General features: G+C 39.0%; 1 protein-coding gene across 3 annotated transcripts in view; it reads left to right on the forward strand.

Moving 5' to 3' along the window:
• Flrt2 (fibronectin leucine rich transmembrane protein 2) overlaps nucleotides 1-20,156 on the forward strand; it is a 97,615-nt gene that overhangs the window by 35,993 nt on the left and 41,466 nt on the right. Inside the window, exon 1 of one of the 3 annotated variants that reach the window (XM_028875888.2) lies at nucleotides 6,898-10,591. The exons of the other annotated variants lie outside the window; for them this stretch is intronic. The gene's annotated coding sequence lies outside the window, so the exon portion shown is untranslated. Of the gene's footprint in view, nucleotides 1-6,897; nucleotides 10,592-20,156 lie in introns of those variants that run through there. 3 annotated transcript variants of the gene reach the window in all.

The raw sequence follows: 20,156 nt of genomic DNA on the forward strand, positions 1-20,156 counted from the left end.
TGTCTCTCTTTGTGTCTATATCTGTTTCTCTGCCTCTCCCTGTCTCTCTCTGTCTCTCTCTCTCTCTGTGTGCATGTGCGTGTGCGTGTGCATTTGCGTGTGCATGTGTGTGTGTGTGTGTGTGTGTGTGTGTGTGTCTGTCTGTCTGTCTGTCTGTCTGTCTCTGTCTTTAAACAAGGCTGACATTTCTACTTTGGAGAAAGTGTTCATGGTAGAGTTTACAGAGTTTATAATTCCTAGCCTAATTTGCAGGAATAGAAGCTCCATCCACTGGCTGAAAAATTATGCCAGTGTTCAGTCTTATTAAATCTTTGGCATGAAAAAGGAACTTATCCCTTCCATGTATCAGCTTTCTAGAAATGAAGAAAGCATAAATACTTCATGGTGTAGTAATTTGAGAATTAGTCACAATTAAAGAGCAGTCCATTTCTGCCAGAAGAAAGATAATATACTATGAAATTTCAAACACTAATAGTATTTGTATTGGGATTAAAGGGCAACGAAGCTTAGTTTAGTTATACAAAATTTCTCATCCTACATCATTGAAAGTGGAAGGAAGGAGGTATCTTTTAAAACTTGTTTAAATGAATCATATGCTAATGTTTGTATTGAATATGGATTTATTTGAAAGAGGCTAGAGTTGGGGAAATATGTATATATATATATATATATATATGCATAAATTTAAATTTCGATCCAAATTTAGCTGCCATACTTGACATACCCTCCCTGAACCCTTATACATGGTTTTGATCTCTGTATTTTCTAGCATGGATCTGCGAGATGATCCTAGCAGTTTTAAAGTCTATAAGCTTCCTTCTGCAAATGGTTTAGAGTAGGGCACAGTAGTGGAAGGTTTATCTTGGTTGACTAGTCCTGTAAAACCCTCATGGTTTGCCCTCCTCTCAGCACAGATGTTCTGCTCAGCCTGTATGATGCCACGAGGAGTTTGACAGCTGATATGTTAATTAACCATCTCTGTTCTTGACTTGGGTTCCTTGAGAATCTTTCAACTATCCTATTCCAGAAGTGGACAAATAAGACCAATTAAAGCTGTTCTCATAAAAACCCTGTTGATCTATGTACAGGCAGGAAACAGCCCAGTGCAGAATGGGGACTTTGAAGCACAGAACACTTGAGTTTCAGGCAGAGAATTTCTTTATTGCTTGTAAATTAGAGACATATTGTGCAAATCTGCAATGAAATAATAAAATAATTGGACATCCTAGGGATTGCATGTGAAGCATTAATATCAAAACAACAGTCATAGATAGATAATTTGGTCTTTATTTTAAGTGAATCTTCCTTATGCTGTTTACGAAGATTACAATGTGAAATATTTCATACAAGTGGCCTGGAGTAGCTCTTAACAAACCATAAGACACACAATTTACCTACATATTTGTTTTGTCTTTTTCTCTTTATTTCTATGAAATTTCTTAGGGGATAAAAGTTCAGATCCTGTTCTCTTTCCCATTCAGTTAGTTACTATGGGACCCAGCCTCAGTTTTGCTGTCCTCTCTTACCTCTCCAGTGTCTGCTCACCCTCTGTATTATAAGTCCCCCACTCCCCACCAAAAGGAATTGTTGATCAGTATACATTGGGTCCACAGATCATTTATAGTTATTCTAATTCCTTTAGCCTACTTTCTGCTTAAATTCAAGAGTGAGAATAAGTACTGAATATTATATATAGTAACACACACACACACACACACACACACACACACACACACACACACACAAAGATAGACTTTCACTTTCCTGCTGAGCCACACCGGCAGCTCCCAGTTACTTAACAGTTCGAAGTCCATTGCCATTGTTAGTGAAGTGCAAAAGACATCACTGGCTTTAGAAGTTAACAGATGTGAGGTACAGGCCTGACATTTTTGTGTGTGTTTTGCATTCATGTATTTAACTGATTCTGGATTAAAAAGAAATGTATCTTCATGTGTTGAACATGGGCAGTTTTCTTGTCATTCTCCCAAAATATAATGAATAACAATTAATATAGCACTTAGGTTGCATTCAGTATTACAAGTCATCAAGAGATGATATAACTTTGAAGGCGGATGGGCATAAATTTCATGCAGTTATTATCAACCTATAGCAGGCATTTCAGTGTTGGAGATTTTGGAGCTGGGATGTCTTGACACCAAGTCATCCTCAGAGGTTGAAAGACAAGCGTATTTTAAAGTGTTTAGCACAATGCCTGGCTCAATGTTCCTACTCACTATCAATGACATTCATTTACCAGTGTTTGCTTTATTTTGATATTATGTTCTCTTAAATGATATTCAGGTCAGTGGATTTGTTACTTTAGAAACAATGTTTTAGAAAGAATGTGGTATCAGTAATTTCTTTCATGATAGAATAGTTTAACTGCAATTTCCTAGCAACCGCAGCCTTTTCTAGCAGGAAGGACTACACACTGGTCTAGGTCTAGGCTGGCATGTTGCGTAGGCAAGCATGTGGCACAGCAGTGAAGGACCTGTGGAAAGAGAATGAGGCCACTGCCACCACCACACGTACTCACTCTTTTGCCTTTGAATACCATGCTTTCATTTCTCCTAGGAAGAAAGAAGAAAATGTGTCTGTCCAGAGCAGCTCTACCCTTCCCTCACATCCTTGGCAGCTGACCAGCTACTGTCAAGGCTACCACTATCAATGCAGGTTTCCTTTTTCCAGTCTGACCTGGAGTGAAGGGGAAATTTGATCTCTTCTGGTTCCCTTGGCTGACCAGGAAATAGCATCAGAAACAAGGAGGAGGGCAGAATCAGAAGTAGACTCTTCTATCCTGGGACTTTGGGACCAGAGCAGGGCAAGGACAGCAGGGACAAGAGGTCATTTCATGTTGCGTGAACCTACATTGGATACATTCATTTCAGCTGTGCAGATGAAAGTTTGCAGCCAGAGACCATTTCAAGCCAGGACATAGTGTGCTGGAGTGTCCTAATCCAAGACTGTAGGCAGTCATAGTAAGATGTGCTTTTGAGACTTTCAGGGGAGCTTTATTTTGTACCTGGTCCTCTGTAACTATGGCTTGTTAGGATTTTGTTAGAGATACTAAAAATTGCATGTATCTTGCTAAACACTGATAAGACTGACAGAATGCTAATCCTGGAACAGTATTATTAAGACTTTATTCTTTTCCCTCATGCTTTTGGGGGGTATTTGCATTAACAATGAAAAGGATCACCAGAGCTGTGGTGACCAGGCTCTTTTCTTTTAAATATTTTGGCTATATTGAATTTTGGAATCAAGTTAATTGAATGTGACAGTGACTCTCAGAGGTATTTATAAGTTGTTACTTGTTCATTTTGTTTACTCCAGCATTCTTTAAACAGTCTTTCTCCAAATGGGCATATCATCTTTCAGCCTTAGAGAAAAATCAGGAGCTAAAAGTGACAAGCTTTCACATCAAATAAGATGGGCATTTCTACTCTTCTCCCTGGCTTCTGGTATTGACAGCCATCACCCAGGAGTGTAGAGTTGTCATTTCAACACAGGAGTAATATTGCTGCCCTTTCAAAGATGTTTTCTGGCTTCTGTGTCAAGTTTCCATTGAGCACTAAAGATGAGAGACCTCTTTTTTTTTTTTTTAATAGGTTTCAAAACCCAACTGTGGATTAGAGTCTATGTGAGGATATTGTAAATAAATCGGAATGCACATGGGCACCGGAACTGTAGTAATTCAGCTCTTTTTGTTTGTTTGCTTGTTTGTTTGTTTTAGACATTAGAGTCCTTAGTTGTGCTTTCTCATCTCAAAATGAGCATGGTATTATAAGCAGCTAAGTGACTTCACATTTAGGGATCCATTGCTCATTTAAAAGTGTATATTGTTATGCTTTAATTTATGCAATAAATGAAGAAGCAAAGAATGAAGTGCATGGTGCTCTATCCTCGTTCTTACTGGTCTGTTTTGTTATGTCTTATTTTAGGCAAGGTCTCATGCATCCTAGGATGGCTTCCAACTCCCTATGTTTTCATGATAGGCCTTCAACTCTTGACCCTCCTTCCTTTACCTACCAATGCCACATCAAAAGCATGCACCACTATGCTGCCAGTGTTCAGGGTACTGGAGCATACTTTGCATTTTACCTTCAATTTTCACTCTTTCTCGAAAACAGGAATATTCAAATAATACATTCATTAGACTTTTTTCTGAAATCTGTGCAACATCAGGCATTCAGACATTGAACTTATTCCTGCTATTAGCAACTGCCAAGAACTCTCTCTTTAGATGATGCCCGCTTAAGTTCCTCAGTCTTTGTTGGAGTGATGTAAATTGGTAACAATGGATCTTTGGGCCTAGTCACATATCAAAGATTTGGGATCATGCTTTGCTTCATGTATTTTGAACAAGGTTGAAATGGTTTAAAAAGCAAAGCTTTACTTCTGTACAGAAGGTTGGTGTGTTTCTGTAGATGAACAGTTCACTTTAAGACTATAGTGGTGTTAACTATAGCTGGCTTGTTTATAGAATATAAATGTTCTAGCATTTCTTTCAAAATGAAAAGTATTACATTCATGTATATACATATAGTTTTTTTTCAAAACTACTCAATATCTATTAACCAAAAGTTGTGGCGATGGGGGAGATAGTGAATTATCAAATGACTGAATACTGTGTGTTATTATACTCCCATTGCCTATATAAATTGTCAGTGTACAAAATGTAATCCAGTCGTGTTGATAGAGTTTGGTAAAGGCATAGGGGAAAATTGCCCATCTGATTTCTGAGATCTCTCCTTTTATTGATTGACATATCCCAAGGCTATGTCAATAATTACTTCCTAAAAAGGTAGAATTAAAGATAGCCATTATTCATCTGGTATTAGTTCCATGATGTTATCACAGTGATATTGAGGGAGGAATTCTAGTAAATGTAATTGTTTAGAATGATGGGGGAAGAGCTGTAGAAGGTTATGTTTGTCTGACTTCTTGTGCAATTGATGTCTGAAGAACAACATCAACGCCTTCTTTCTTTATCAAGTGTTTTATACTATGCCTTGTCAAAGCTTTCAGTGTCTCCGATTCCCCATGGCAGTGACGTAAATCATGTGTCCAGAAACTCCTCTACTTTGCATTTCCTGAAACAAAAACGTGAGTGTTGTGCATATTGTTGAAGGGATGTAATTCCAATTCGTTGGTTTTTTTTTTATGTAGTTTGAAAATGAACACTATTCTCATCTGACTATTTTAAAATAGCAATATGTTGGGAAGATAACAAACTGTTGGAAACCCATAAACAGCAGTGGCTCAACATTGGCATTTGTTTTTGAAGTTGTGAGCATCATCGATAATAGGCTGCAATGCCTGCCAGTCATCTTTTGGCTCTGCATTTTCTCATTTCTGTGGCTGCACTAGTGTCCTAAGTAAAGGATTTCCTCTTCTATGCTTATCTGAACTCTGCTTCTTTTTCAAAGCCTGTCTTCAGTGGCTTATCTTCCATGAAGAATTCCCAGATTATTCTAAGTGAAGGTATTTTCTTTCTCTTCTGAACTCAGTTTTTTTTTTTTTAAAAAAAAACCATTTATATCATTTTGGGCTAATACTCACTGGCTACTAATTTTTCTTTATGCAGTCATTTTGTAGTTGCGATTTTAATCATTCCCATTAACTTTTCAAGCCAACCACATATTATTTTCTCATTCAAGATGTGTAGGCTGAGGAAAAATGCCTTAGGATTTTTGTACCATCTGAATAATCCTATGCCAAGTTCATGGCAAGGGTTTCTACTAAACATGCATTGATTTCCTTAGTTATATGACAATGAATGGCAAGTCAAATGGTAGATTTTGATGTTATTCTGTTGCTCCTTAGTCCTGTTCATAGATAGGCACAAATTTACATTTATAACTAGGCACACAATAAATCTGTGTCTGAGAATTGGTAAATATACAGCAATTGGAAAAGCCTTTGGATGCACAGAAATATACTCTGCTGTTTTCTGCTCTTCTCATTTACTGACACATGGTATTCTCTGTGGTGGGTATTTGGTACATATAAATTTACTTATTCTTAATAGATGACTAAAAGGCTCAGAGGATTTGGGTTCGAATAGTCTGTGCATTAGCAAGTGAAGGGAGAACTTGAACTTGAGAATGGGTCTATGCAACTATCAAGAGGAAACTTCTGTTACTCATTGCTTTCCTGTGTGCACTTTTGAGTTCATGGGTATCCCCACTTTAGACTTAGCTTACCAGTCGTTTGTTGCTCTTTGAATTGATTTGCAAGGAGTTTCCTGTAAATAGCTCTCTCTAGCTGAGTCATCATTTCAGAAGTTTGAAATTCCTAGCAAAACAGAATTGCTATCCATACCCTTTCACAGGGAAGTTCTTATCAATTATAAATGACCACATATATGATAGGGTGTGTTAAAAGCCTAGCATTTTCATCACAAAGATGATTAAGTGGAGCTTCCACTCCTCTTCAAAGAAGACTGTTTTTTCATCAGGAGACCATTGCAGGAAGCCACAGCTGGTCCAAAAGCCACAGCAATGGACAGTGAGGTGCCTAGACCCAGTTGGTACATTTATAGTGGAATCCTTATAGCCACGGCTTAGAGAACATATCAAAAGGGAGAGTGTGAAATTGTATCTTCTAGATATGACAGGGAGTCTACATCCATAGAATCTTAACAGTATGGCTGCCTAAACAAGACCTGCTCAATGATACCCGTTGAGATGCCAACACTGATGAGAGAAATCTCACGGGACTCTACACTTAGATGAAGAGCTGCAGGCAACTAATGAGTTCTGAGAGAGAGAGAGAGGGAATCAATCTTCCCTAGAGATAAGCAATTTAAATGGTTATTCAATACCAAGTGGTCAGCCTTGAAAACATACACACATAAGCAGCAGTACATGGATTCAGCAAACTGTATTTATATATTTATTCATTAATATGCACACACATATGTAACAATAATTATTAAAGACAAAGAGACCATGAATTTGAGGCAAGGCACAGGAGGCATTGGAGAAAGGACAGGGTATGGGAGAATTAAGTAATTATCCTTAATTTAAAAGTAAAATAAATATAAGAAGTTAACTATGTTAGGGGGAAAATGACATTCTGAAGAAGAGCAAAGGGGGCCATTCCCTTCTCTAATCTGCTACACCACAACATATCACTTACCACACATGCCCACATACAATGCATATCCCTAGAAGAAAAAAAAAAACGGTGTTATTTTTATTGAACTGCAATTATATTTTTCTGTCCTCACATTTCCTGCTCTTTACCCCTTTGCTGATAAGATGAAGAAATGGTCGACATCCATTGAGGTAATCCCTAATTCATACGTGGGTTTTGTTATGTCGTCTCATGACTGGACAGTCACTCTGCCATGAAGGAGTTAGCACATTACCTAAGCGCAGAAAAATGTCTCTCCTCCTCCTGGGCGTGCCAGTTCTTTCAGCTGTTGAAGAAACAGGACACGGGAGGGAATTGTTCCGCGGTGACAGCATGTGGACGTTCTTGCGTCAGGTGCCACAGCTTCTGTTCTGGTGTTGCTCATTTGCTACTTTAGGTGAGGCTGACTCTCTGCGGTGTCCTCATATGGGTGCTAAAGAAGTAGACTGGCATTTGGATTGGCATAATCCCTTTAATCATTCCCAGGGTGATGCTCTCCGAAGCGTTGGGACTTCTGAACTGTCTATCTCTAGAGGCCTTGTGAAGTGATTTGAGTTATTGGAGGACTTTGGTGTATTGGTTGTTCTTCAATTTTTTTTTCTTTTAATTAGTCTGGGTTATAACAGTCATTCCCAGATGGATATGCACAGGGACTATAAACATAATAGTAGTTGATTCATAAGAATTCTGATCACAAGGGGAAGCCCCCAACAGTTAATGCTTTCAAAATATGTCCCAGGAAACTGGGAAGTGCTCTCCTAGATAAGGACCTTTGACTTGCATCATTAACCAAGAACACACCATTCAGTACTTGACTCATGACTGCCAGCTTTTTCTGTTAATACAGTATTAGTGTTAATAAATAAATTTCAGTACACTAGATTACATTGGAATTTCTGACAAATAGTGTGTGTTTTACCCATATGTCTCATTTAAGAACTATAGTTTGTTTCGTCTTGCCCTTTATGAGACACAAAACCCTTCTTTCCCTCAAATATTAATGCCAAAAGGTTGCAGAGGACGGGGACAGGGGCGTTGTAGAGGCATTGGTCCTGCTATGGGCCCATGTCCAGATACCTTTTCTAGAACCATTATATTAGGAATTCGAAGATGCCTTATTTACCTTTCCTTCCTTTCCCTCCGTTTCTATTGCTCTGTGACCATTCAATACACACTTGTTTTCCTTAAGTAAGCTGAAGGCTCCCTCCCCAAGGCTCTTCCTAAGTCATCACTTTGCATGGAAATTTGTTCCAGGTTTTCTCATATGGGTGCAATTCCTTCTCCTAAACGGCAGGACTTTATTTTGATCAGAGATTTATGAGTACTCCACGATGTCCTCATTGACTACTTTGTTATCGTCTCAGTCATTATCCCAAATGGAATTTTTTTACAGTAATTTAATCGCACCATTTCAGTCTCCTTTTGAGAAGAAAAAAATATCCAGGATGATCGTAGGTAATGTGGAAAACAAAGATTTTGGCTACCTTTTAAGAGTAAAACAGGTCAACACCAACAATACCAGGATTCATTTCCACTCAGATCTCTGGGTACCACCCACACCTGTTATAGATTCACCCAGCAAAAAAGTCCTGTGGCCTGGATAAGCAAATGCTTTCTCTGTGGCTTTTAGTAAGTTATCTTATGTGGTTATCTGTATTCATCATAGGTATACATGTCTTGTGCCTGTGTCTGATTCTAATACAGAACTTGGAATGGCTAGTTAGGATGGCCAAGGAAACACTTGAGCTGGTCAGACTCAAACTTAGCATTGTCTTTATTTATCTCCAATGCTTGTCGTCGTTGGGCATTTACAATCCAAGACTGAGAAACTCAAAACCAGATGAACCTGCACACTGATAGGATATTATGTCTCAAGCAAGAATGGTGTTATTTTGCACAAAAACATTGAGTGCACATATCCTGTTACATCTGAATTCATAAGGATGTAGTGTAGATGTAGGTAAGTAGGGACATCTGTACCTGCAAACCCCATGCCCTGTTTCCAAGACTGATAGTTTGACCATTTCTGATTGAAATATTTCTTCCCGCTCCATTGCATCTACTGATACATTGTCACCTTAAAAGTAGTTTTCTTCAAAGAAAAAGATTAAGGGTCTTTGTACTTCCTACAAGTATTACTGAATTTACCTTTTTAGTAATGGTAAGTTAGGTTGCAAGTAGGGAAAGAAAATATTTCTATTTTGGACTGGCATATCAATCCATGCTAAGCAGACCTTCATGGAAGTGGAGGGAGATGAACAGTTAGCATCAACGAGGCCACAAGCTAGAATGTTTTATGATCTGTGCAGAAAATCCTTCCTTATGTGCTTCTTCCGATGGGAATAGAGGATTAGTGGATAAAGAATGTTCACAGTTCCAAAGCTCAATGTGGGAACTACACAGTAAGAATATTTAGGAAGGAAGCAGAGGACCTTTTAGACACCTTCTTACTAGAGGACCACAGCCATAGATAGCCCTTCACTTCTGAGTGTTAAGTGTTCGTAACAAGTGGTGTCTTCACTGACTAGGCCGAACCATGGGAAACATTAAAGGAGATGGCATTAGTTCAGAGCCTAGCACATTACTAGGCAGGGGAACAGCCCTCAAGGACTCAGTAAATCTTCATGGTTCCTTGCTATTTGGGAGAGCAGATTTTAGACTTGCAGAGGATGCTTGTCTCGTGAACCCATGGGCCTATTTATTTATGTGCTGTGTTTCCTCCAATTAATGATCTACTGTGGAACTCACAATGACTATCATGAGGAAAATAGTGATAATCTGTGCTTACTTGAAAAATCTGACTGACAGAAGGAGCCTCAGAAACTCATGATCAATTCTCAATTAATCAATTTTGTTTGTATTCAGTTTTTTTTTAAAGTATGTCTTTTTCAGGACAAACACATAATTTTGTAAGGACAGTTATCTTTGCATACCTCAAAGTGTCTGGCTGTTTCCTTCTGTTTGAGCTTAGAAGTAAAGGCATTCAGATTTGTTTGAAAGTATTTGCTGTCTCCAAATAGTACACAGAGTGACTTACATTTATAATGTGATAAAACATTACCATTGTGTACTGTTTGTGGCTTGCAAACTTGAGATTTTTACATGTTATTAAAAGCTTTCAACACCCCTTCTTCTTTGAAGAATAATCAGCATATTGCTTGCCTCTAGCTTTCTTTCAAGGAAATCCAAAGACAGTGTTTTTCCTTTTGCTGAAAAATCTAATTCCAAATGCAAAGGCAGTACACACTGTTTGTGCTGTTTGGGGCTAGGTTAACAAGCTATTTGTCCTTTTTATTTTTGTTTTCAAACTCCCTTTCAGCTTTGAAGCTCTCCTTGGATAAAACTAATTGCCTGCTTGGTGGTGGAAATTTTGTAGTTCATACGGGAAAAGACATCATAGATGGAGCTTGAAAGCATCCCTGACACACCTACAAGACCATTTACTACAGAGGTCAGTGAGGAATTGATAATTCTGCGAGAATATGCAAACCACTGACATGAATGTTTTCACTGTGTGCATTTGCTTTCTCTGTCTGTAGAGAAAAAGTAGAAAGCCAGCTCTGTCAGTGTGTGCTCCCGATCTTAAATATTATTATTCCTCTAAATATAGTGCAGGACATTTGTCAGCGAACTGTAAAGCTCTTGTTAAAAATAAAATGGAAATTCAAATCTCAAAATAAATCAAGAGCAATCTGCAATGCTTAAGCACTTGCACTTTTCTTTGTGAGCTGGTTGAGTCTAAGGCCCGTGGAATTCCATTGTGGGCCACCCCCCTTAAGTATTTGTTCACAGGCTGTCAAATCTTTTAATTCTCAGGGCTACTTTTGATGTTTCAGGAGAATACTACAAAACAAAATTGATTTTTTTTTAAAAATGTATTTTTATATGTTGTCAATATATATAAAGATGCAGCAGAGGAAGCAAGATGAATCATTGTGAATGACGTATGAATCCATTTCACTCTGTAAAGCTGTAACAAAACTCCTGTTGACATTGGAAGGGAGTGCATTTATAGATAGGATTCTAGTCACAAGCTCACTCCTGCTGTGACTAAAAGGGGATGCATGGATTTTTACTAATTCCCCACAGCCACACTCTTTCTCCATGTTCACTTTCTAGGCAGTGGGCTGTCTTATAGTGTGTTTATTAGTCTCCTAGGATCATGCCTTGCCTCCAGAATGTGCTTTACTTTCTTGACTCCCAATAGGACATGACTGAGAAGGTGAAGGACAGACTTGGGCCTTCATTCAGCAGATGGCCATTAGCATCCTTGGAGAGTTGCTCAAAATGTGAGTTGAGAACAAATGGGCCAGTGGATTTTAGTGTTGGGATCTGTATTACTTTTTCTTGCCATCTCTACAAGAAAGGTCACTCAGTGTACTATTTCAAAAGATGCCATGGACTTGTTTTCTTTATCCCTCTCAGCTCTACATGGAACCATCCCAAAAGCAGACAAACATGAAGCTCAGGGGCTTTTGTGGGAACAGAAATTAAAGGCATGCTGTATTAACTAGGCAGTGAGAAAGTTTATTACAAACATTATTATCAGAAGTCTCATCATTATAAGTCTGTAATGATTTTGAATAATGATGCAGCAGTAACAATGATGGATGGATGATAAAGTAAGAATGAATGCCTAAATGGCTGTCTCAAAGACGTCAGCCTGTAAATCATTGACAGGAGGGAGAGAGGCATCACCCTGACTTCCAGACAAAATCTAACCCCTGATACAGCAGAGGAAACAGCTATGTGGAGTGGCTGGGGCTTGGTAACACACACACACACACACACACACACACACACACACACAAAACCTCTTGTAAGAAGTGTTAGTGTTGTATCACAAGTTTGTTTTGTGTACTATCTCAATCTAGGGTCATTTTTTTCTTCTATGGAAAAGAAAATATTTCTTGAAATTACGGAAGTGCACAAATACAGACCAATCAGCTCTGTGGGAGGCACAGTAAGGCTGCCTTGTCATGGTAGGGGTAAATTAAGTCCAGTTGACATATGGTTGCCTTTCCCTCTTCATCAAACTCAGACTGGCCCACAGAAACCTGGAACAGTCTTAGAAACCTGGGAAATATCTGCGCAGCAGAAACACATCCCTCCCAGATGGAAACTCTTACTTTTTGAACCACCCCAGATCCTTGATAGAAATCAGCATTGGGAGGATGCTTTGAACACACTATTTGTGAAGACTGGCATCTGCAATGAATCTCTGTTTCTCTCTGCCTTCCCTCCAGATCAGGGTCTCCTCCTACTGACCCTTCTAGACCTTATTGCTCTTTTTTTCCCCTAGAAGCTGGTTTTGAAGTCAGTGGGAGTTGTTCAGTGGGCTGGGTGAAGTGAAACATTGAAGAGGAAAATAAGAACCAGGAGAAGTCCCTGTTGCTCTGTAGAACTATAGCTTCCTCCTCTTCCTCACTTTTCATTGATTTATTATTTTTATTTTGAAATGTGTCATTTCTCTTTGCTAAAATAAAAAAAGTAATCACCAGGATTTCAGTAACCCTTGGGAATTTGTTTGTGTGGATTAGGGTGTGGTGAGCACCTATATCCAAAGCCACTGGTGCCAGAATTTGGAACTTGGGCAAATACTCATTTCCTTTAGACATAAATTTGTTTGCTATATGGATCAGATTACTTTTCTTCCTCCAAACTGCAATTTTCTTTCTGTAAAGTGGACAAACAAACAAACAAACAACAACAACAAAAAAACTATTGTTCATGTAGTTGTTTTGAAGATTAAAGGGTGTGGTATGCTTAGGCACTTCAAATAATTTCTGATTTATTCTAACGACTCAAATAAGGACTTAAATCATTTGTCATAAGCAAGGCTGTGTTTATGGCAAGGCAGTTTCAACGGGATATGCACAGAGGCTGAAATAGCAAAATTTGATAGGCTTTCGTGGCACTACTATTGAGTCAGTGTGAACACTTTCTAGTGACTATGTAAACAATACTGCAGAAGGGACTGCTAAGGGTCCATACATACAATGCTGGGGGTTCCTGAATGTGTGGTTGTCAGAAGAGGATATCTGCTTCTTTGTAGATTTACCCTTGAACATGCACTGGTCTATTTTGCTATGTCTCAGTTTTGTCATTTAGATTTGCATATTATCTTCTTTCTTTCTGTTTTTAGTTGCTTGGATTTCCCCCAAAGTATTTGTGGCTGAGATTCCTTTTGAACTCTGAGCTGCTCCTCCCCACCACCTTTCTATTTTTTTGCATAAGCTTTGGAGGAGAGTCAATGGAATGTCAAGATGGCAGGCACATTCTGCCTAAAAGCAGGTGTGTGTCTGGCTGGACAGTGTGAATGCTTTTCTGACAATAGCAAATGTGGGCCAGAAATGATGAGCTGGAGAAGGTGTGGTTGGTTGTTGCGGGGCTTTTGCAGAGTTTCCGAAGAAATGTGGTTTTTGCTCCCAATCAATATGTGTACACAAGAAATATCTGTTCATGTATGTATGCACCACTATCGATATACCTTTACTATGGCTTTGATCAAGCTTATTACACACAACCTTAGTAGGGTTTAATTTAAAGTCATAGGTTTATGCTAGTTAATGTTCAAGGAAGCAACCCACTTTTTAAATTTATTTATACATTTTTATTTTATAATTCATTTAATTTTTCGTATCAGCCATGGATTCCCCTGTCCTTCCTCCTCCCACTCCCCAGCCTTCCCTGCCAATCAATTTCCCATTTCCATCTCCTCCAAGGCAAGGTCTCCCCTGGGGAGTCAGCTCAGCCTGGTAGATTCAGTTGAGACAGGTCCAGTCCCCTCCTCCCTACACCAACGCTGAGCAAAATATCTCAGCATAGGCCCTAGGTTCCAAAAAGCCAGCTCGTGCACTAAGGACAGCTTCTGCCTGTCCCACTGCCTGGGCACCTCTTAAATAGTTCAAGCTAATCAACTGTCTCACTTATCCAGAGGGCCTGATCCAGTTCCATGTCGGCTCCTCAGCTATTGGTTCACAGTTCATGTGTTTCCACTAGTTTGGCTATTTGTTCCTGTGTTTTTCCTAATTATGGTCTCAATATCCCTCCTCTCTCTCTCTCTCTCTCTCTCTCTCTCTCTCTCTCTCTCTCTCTCTCTCTCTCTCTCGACGACTGGACTCCTGGAGCTCCACCTGGGGCTTAGCGTGGATCTCTGCATCTGCTTCCAACAGTTACTGGATGAGAGTTCTATCCTGACAGTTAGGGTGTTCTGCTATCTGATAATGATAATTTATAATTATCTTTATAATTAATTTATAATTATAATATTATAATCTGATAATAATAATTTAAACTGAATGAATTGGTGAAGTTCTCAGTTGGGTTAGCAGCCCAGTTCCTCTCATGGGTAAGGGCTCTTAAAGAATGACTGATCCTGAACCCAGACTGAGAGTTAAGGAAATGGGCCTTTACTGCATTTGTATCTTGTTTGTGCTCTTACAGTATTTTTAATGTTTTCATAACTCTATACTCTTTTATATATTAGGTGCAGAAATACACATGAAATACCCAGGATACCTCATGGGCACCCTATAAATGTTGACTGGCTCTCTAGCTAACATCGATAGGACAACTTAGTAGTGATTCTAGTTTCTTTATGTTGACCTTTTTTCATTGTTACTCAGGTTTTTATTTCTTTCTTTCAACAGGCTTTCTCTTGCTTCCACTACTAATTCCAAATAGTTCTTGAGCCTGTGCCTCTTAGTTACTGACCACACATACCCTTGAATTTTAGTGACCTCCTCATTGGGATGTTTCTAAACCATCCTGATCTAGATTTGGATAGAAGGTGAATAAAGTGGAAATGAAACTTCTGCCAATTGGCTTCTTATTTGTGCAGTGATGGTCTGGAGGCAGCAGCAAGGGCAATCGGTATTCCAAATTCCAGAAGAGAACAAACAGTGCTCTAAATGAGATGCTTGTGGTCGCAATGGCTCATTGAAGAAAGCCACTCAGCTCAGAAAAGTCCTGCTTTAGTGGTCAAGAAAGGAAAACAATAACTGGGTAGTGCCATGGAGTTTTGGTTGAAACAGTTCAGGAAGCTCTACCACATCTCAACTTCTTGGAAGCCTGTGGTGGTTGTTGTGGAGATGGTTTCCTTTCTCAGAGTTCACAACCCCAGTGCTCTTAGGCATGCATGCTCACCGTTACAGTAACCTTAGCATTAAAGACTTATTCCAGGATGCGGGTGTCATTTCCCTCTGGAAAAATGGTGATTTTTCAAAAATTCCTGTTTGTTTTGTAGAGTCTTTTATGTTTTAATTTATAGAAATGAATTTTACATGATGAAATTATCTTTGTTTGATTTTAAGAAAACAGTGTGCTTGTTTACAGAACTTATGAGAATGGCAAGTCAATATTCCTTTCCCATATTTCATTTAAACAAAAATATGATACAATTTTTAAATCCTATTTTTGCACTGTTTTCTTTCTTTCTTTTTCTTCCTTTCCTTCTTTTCCTTCCTTCCTTCCTTCTCTCCCTCCCTCCCTCCCACCTTCTTTCCTTCCTTCTTATTTTTTTTCATTTCATTCTGCTCACATCTTATAAGTGTCATAAACAAAATTGTGTGCCATTTCAATTCTACCAAGTTATGTCCTTTGAAAGGATGCAGTCTTGGCTATGATTAGCACATGTACATGCAAATACAAATGTTGCCCAGTATAAACATACTATGAGGGACATGTAAGGTACCTCTACTAATGGGAAATCGTTCCTTAATGATGACTACTAATCTATAGCCTTTTTGATAAAATGTATTTGTGGGTCCTTCTATTAGATATTACAGGCTTGTGGTAAGGTAAAGCAAGTGGAATTCAGGTATAATTCTGTTCAGTAGTCATATGAGCATTATTTTGGTTATAAGAAATATTAGCTAGCATTGATTGATGTGCATGGGTGATTTTTCTCTGAGTATAATGTAGCTGTGGTTTATTTTGAATTAAGAATAGTGGAAAAGGGTGGAAAGTTTGAAATAGAAGCCTGGGCAGCTATTTGCTCAATAACTTTAGACATCCTTTTGAATTCTACTCATTGATTTTTGTTTGTATCTAGCATTTATTTGAGGTGGAGTTACACAGTGGTTATGAAGTCTAGAACCCAGGCATTCTGAGTTAAAAGTCCTGGCACTTATTTCCAGAGGAACTGAATCATTTATCATTGATGGTGTCAGTTTCTTACACTATATATTGGAAATACCTAAAGAACCCCTTCAGTATTGTTGCATGAGCTAAACAAAAGCACTTTAATTATTGTGCCTCGCAGATACAGTTAAGTTCCCTCAAACCTTATTAATGTAATCACTACTGTGAGTGTTTAATAGCAATGTCAGTTAGTCTTGTCTTAAGTGGCCATTCAGAGGACAGCATGAGATATTCATGTATAGACCCTTTCACTTTAAAGATGTGCTCAGTAAATTCCCACTTTTTCTTATCAACCCTGAAGGAAACCCCCTCATTTTGATAACTTGTTAAGTAGTGCACATATGTGCAATGTAATAATAATAAGCATTTAAAGTTGGGAAGAATCTAGGGAAAATTTTCTCTTGAGGAATGGAATATAAGAACTGTGTGGAGAACTGTCAAGGAAAGATAATCTCCATGTATAATGAACATTACTGACAAAGTTCAACTTTGAAGATCAGACTGTCTCTCCTAGTACTTCTATGAATAATATTTAGAGAGATGTATATATTTGTGGTGTCTGTCTTACTTTTGTGAAGTATCTCAAAACATTTTCAGAAATGTAGAAATTAAAAAGTACCTACAAAAGCCTTTAATTTTTGCTCATATTCTTAAACCCTCCCAGATTCTTGCTGCTGGGAGACAGGAACATCATATTTTTCAGAGTAGTAGTTATTCAAGGGGTTAATCCATTGAGCCATGGATGGACACTCCTTCATGATCAGAATTCAAATGTGGGTTAGTACAATGAATTTTAGGAGTGTAGTTCTATTTTGGCAGCAGGTGCTTAAAGCCACGAGTACTTCCAGAATTAGCCTTTGATGCCTCTGAGAGTTACTAGCAGCCTATCCCGGAACTCTTAAAGAGTAAGGGTAGAATCACAGTTTCTGGCACCATCCAGGAAGGTTGCCGCTAGGCATGTTAAAGAAGGAAATAGAGTTCACGTTATAGTCAATGAGTACAGAAAATGCCCTGCCATAGTGTAGAGAACAGAGGGCAAGAGCCTCCTGGGGATGTGCTAGGAGAACAAGGACCTTCCTTAAGTGAATCAGAACCTGGCCATGAGTGTATGAATGGTATAAGAACAGCTGATGATTAGCATTGGTTTCTTGTTATTGACTGGCCCCCATGGTATGAACTGTCTTTAGCATTGCAGTCAGATTTATTCATTTTCCAGGGCAAGTGGGCTGCTGCATTCCTTTGCTAGTCAGCTTGAAGGCTCTGGAAGGCTCTACAATTAAATTGTTCTGTTGTCTTAACCTTTCTAAGCACTGCTGAACTAGGCCTTCTTAGCTACTTACCTCATAACATGAATGAGTGAGTTGATTAATGTTTGCCTAAGACTTGAGATGTCTGTTCTGAGTGGAATGTGCATTTACCGGATTGTAGAATATTGATTCAGGACATGATACTTATTTCCTTGTTTAAATAATTAGGAAAGATATTTCGTGACCAAACCACTGAAAGATATAAATGAGAAAAATGTAGGGCCCTATGAGAGCTGCACAAAGATTTCTCCTCTGCATCTTCATTCTGCATATCTGTACGGCAACAGATACTGAGTGCCTAGGCTGGGAGACACAGAGGGGCTGAGGTTCTTCCATGAACAGTGTTTGGCTGGCTTTCCCCTTCCTGTCTTTCAGGATGGGACAATACACCCTCCAGAGCCACAGAGGATGGACATTCTTCTCTGGCTCCCAAGCCCTTTTTTCTGCTCACACGCAGGCCTGCTTGGGTTCAGCAGAGAATCGCTCACTGTGCAGGGGCTGGCTGCTATTGCAGATGCATACTCACACAGGGTGCTAAGTGCTGCTGAAAGCTGCTTTATGAGCCTTGCAGAGTCGGTGTGCATGTCTGCAGCTGCACTTCTGTGAGAAAGCTAGTGGGTTCAGGCATCGCTGGCCCCACCTTATGCGGGCCTTTTGTGTGGTAACTAGGGGTGGGTTTTGTACCCTTGCTTACTTTGCCCTGAAAAGGGGCTCATGTCCAAAATGTGTAGGGTGAATGAGCTGGGAGGATGGCAAAGGAATAAATAAGGACATAGATGGACCAGGGAAAGGCAAGAGGCAGCTTTGGTTTCTGTGACACGGTGGATATAGAGAATGGATGTTTGACTTAGTTCCAAGAAATATGTAGGTATTTCAGAATCCTCTTTTGACACTTTATGTGACTTTGAGATCTGATTGCCTTCTTCATAAAGTACTCTAGTGATACCTACAACGTGGGCTGAGATTAAGGGAGATAATGCTTGCCACCCAGTCTGTCATCAGCATTCTGTGAGCCCTGCTCTTTGCAAACCATCTCTCATCAGGTTTCACTGCGTTGACTGTCGACCCTCTAGGTTGAGAAAGGCAAGTTTTTGCTGGGACATTCTGTTTCCCCTACGAATATTTTTCATGTTTGTGTGATCCCAGACTGTCATTTTTTTTTTTTCAGGAGAGGATTTACATTATACTAGACTTATCCTGACTTCCCCATTCAAATGGAAGTTTAATGTTCAGTGTAATGGTAACACGGAATCCATCTACATTTTAAAATGGAAACCTTCTTAATTTCAGATGATAAGCAACACTGTATTACTGATGATTTTTCAGAATCCAAAGCTAAAGAATAAACTAACCGGCCACTGTAAACTCAGTACACAGAAGAGATCATTGTGTGTGCACCTAGGTGCATTTATTTTTGTATCTACAGGAGTATTCTATTATGTATTGTGTTTCTCAGAGTATTATTTAGGCTTCAGGGAATGAGGATACATTTTTTCCCCCATGTTTATATAAATCTAAACTACACGACATTTGTTACACAGAGAAATAAAGCTTCAAGGGTCCCTTGTTGTAAGGTCTAGAAGATGTCAGAACTGGAGATGAGTGGCTGTATGCCTTTCCTGATGCTGTAGAAGAGCAAAAGTGCTTCCGTTTTGCTGACAATTCCAGTAAATGTTTTGATGTATTTTCCTCCTTGGCATCAGTTCTTCATGCTTTGAATCAGTAAATGGAAGCATTTCATTAAATGTCTTCTACAACTAACATGTAATTAATGTAATCAACATTTATATAATATATAAACACACACATGTTACGCATGTGTTTATGTATTCATTATGTATTCAATACAGTATTGATTCTTACTAAGATTTGAAGCGAAGACCTTGTTCTTGCTAGGCAAGTGCTTTGCCACTAAGCTATATCCCTAGCCCAGATAATTAATTCTTAAAACAACTCTACGATAAGGATTTCACCTCCTCCATTGGTCAAATGAGGGCCATGAGGCATCATGAACATAAATAACTTATCCCTAAGTCACACAGTCAGTGTGTTTGTATGCTACTGGTAGAGCCTGAGCTTTTCTTTGATCTCAGTTGGCCAGGCAGTACAAACTAACATGCTCAATCAGCAATCCTAAAGTTTCAGGGATGAAAGAAGAACAGTTTATGGAAGTCTACAGTAGAGCATCACTCTGTGGTTAAAATGCCACATTGAAAAGTTAAAAGTCTCGCCGGGCGGTGGTGGTGCATGCCTTTAATCCCAGCACTTGGGAGGCAGAGGCAGGCGGATCTCTGTGAGTTCGAGGCCAGCCTGGGCTACCAAGTGAGTTCCAGGAAAGGCGTAAAGCTACACAGAGAAACCCTGTCTCGAAAAACCAAAAAAAAAAAAAAAAGCAAACAAACAAAAAACACAAAGAAAAGTTACAAGTATGAGAAATGGGCAGATAACGTGTTAGATGTGATTTCCATAGTATGGTGGAATTTCTAAAACAAGGGATGGTGCTAAAATTGGTTTTTAAAGCTTTTCTGTATGTACCAGTGTTTATGTAATTTTTGTCATGCAATT

The sequence above is a fragment of the Peromyscus leucopus genome, chromosome 14 (assembly GCF_004664715.2).
Source record: "Peromyscus leucopus breed LL Stock chromosome 14, UCI_PerLeu_2.1, whole genome shotgun sequence".
Taxonomy (NCBI): domain Eukaryota; kingdom Metazoa; phylum Chordata; class Mammalia; order Rodentia; family Cricetidae; genus Peromyscus; species Peromyscus leucopus.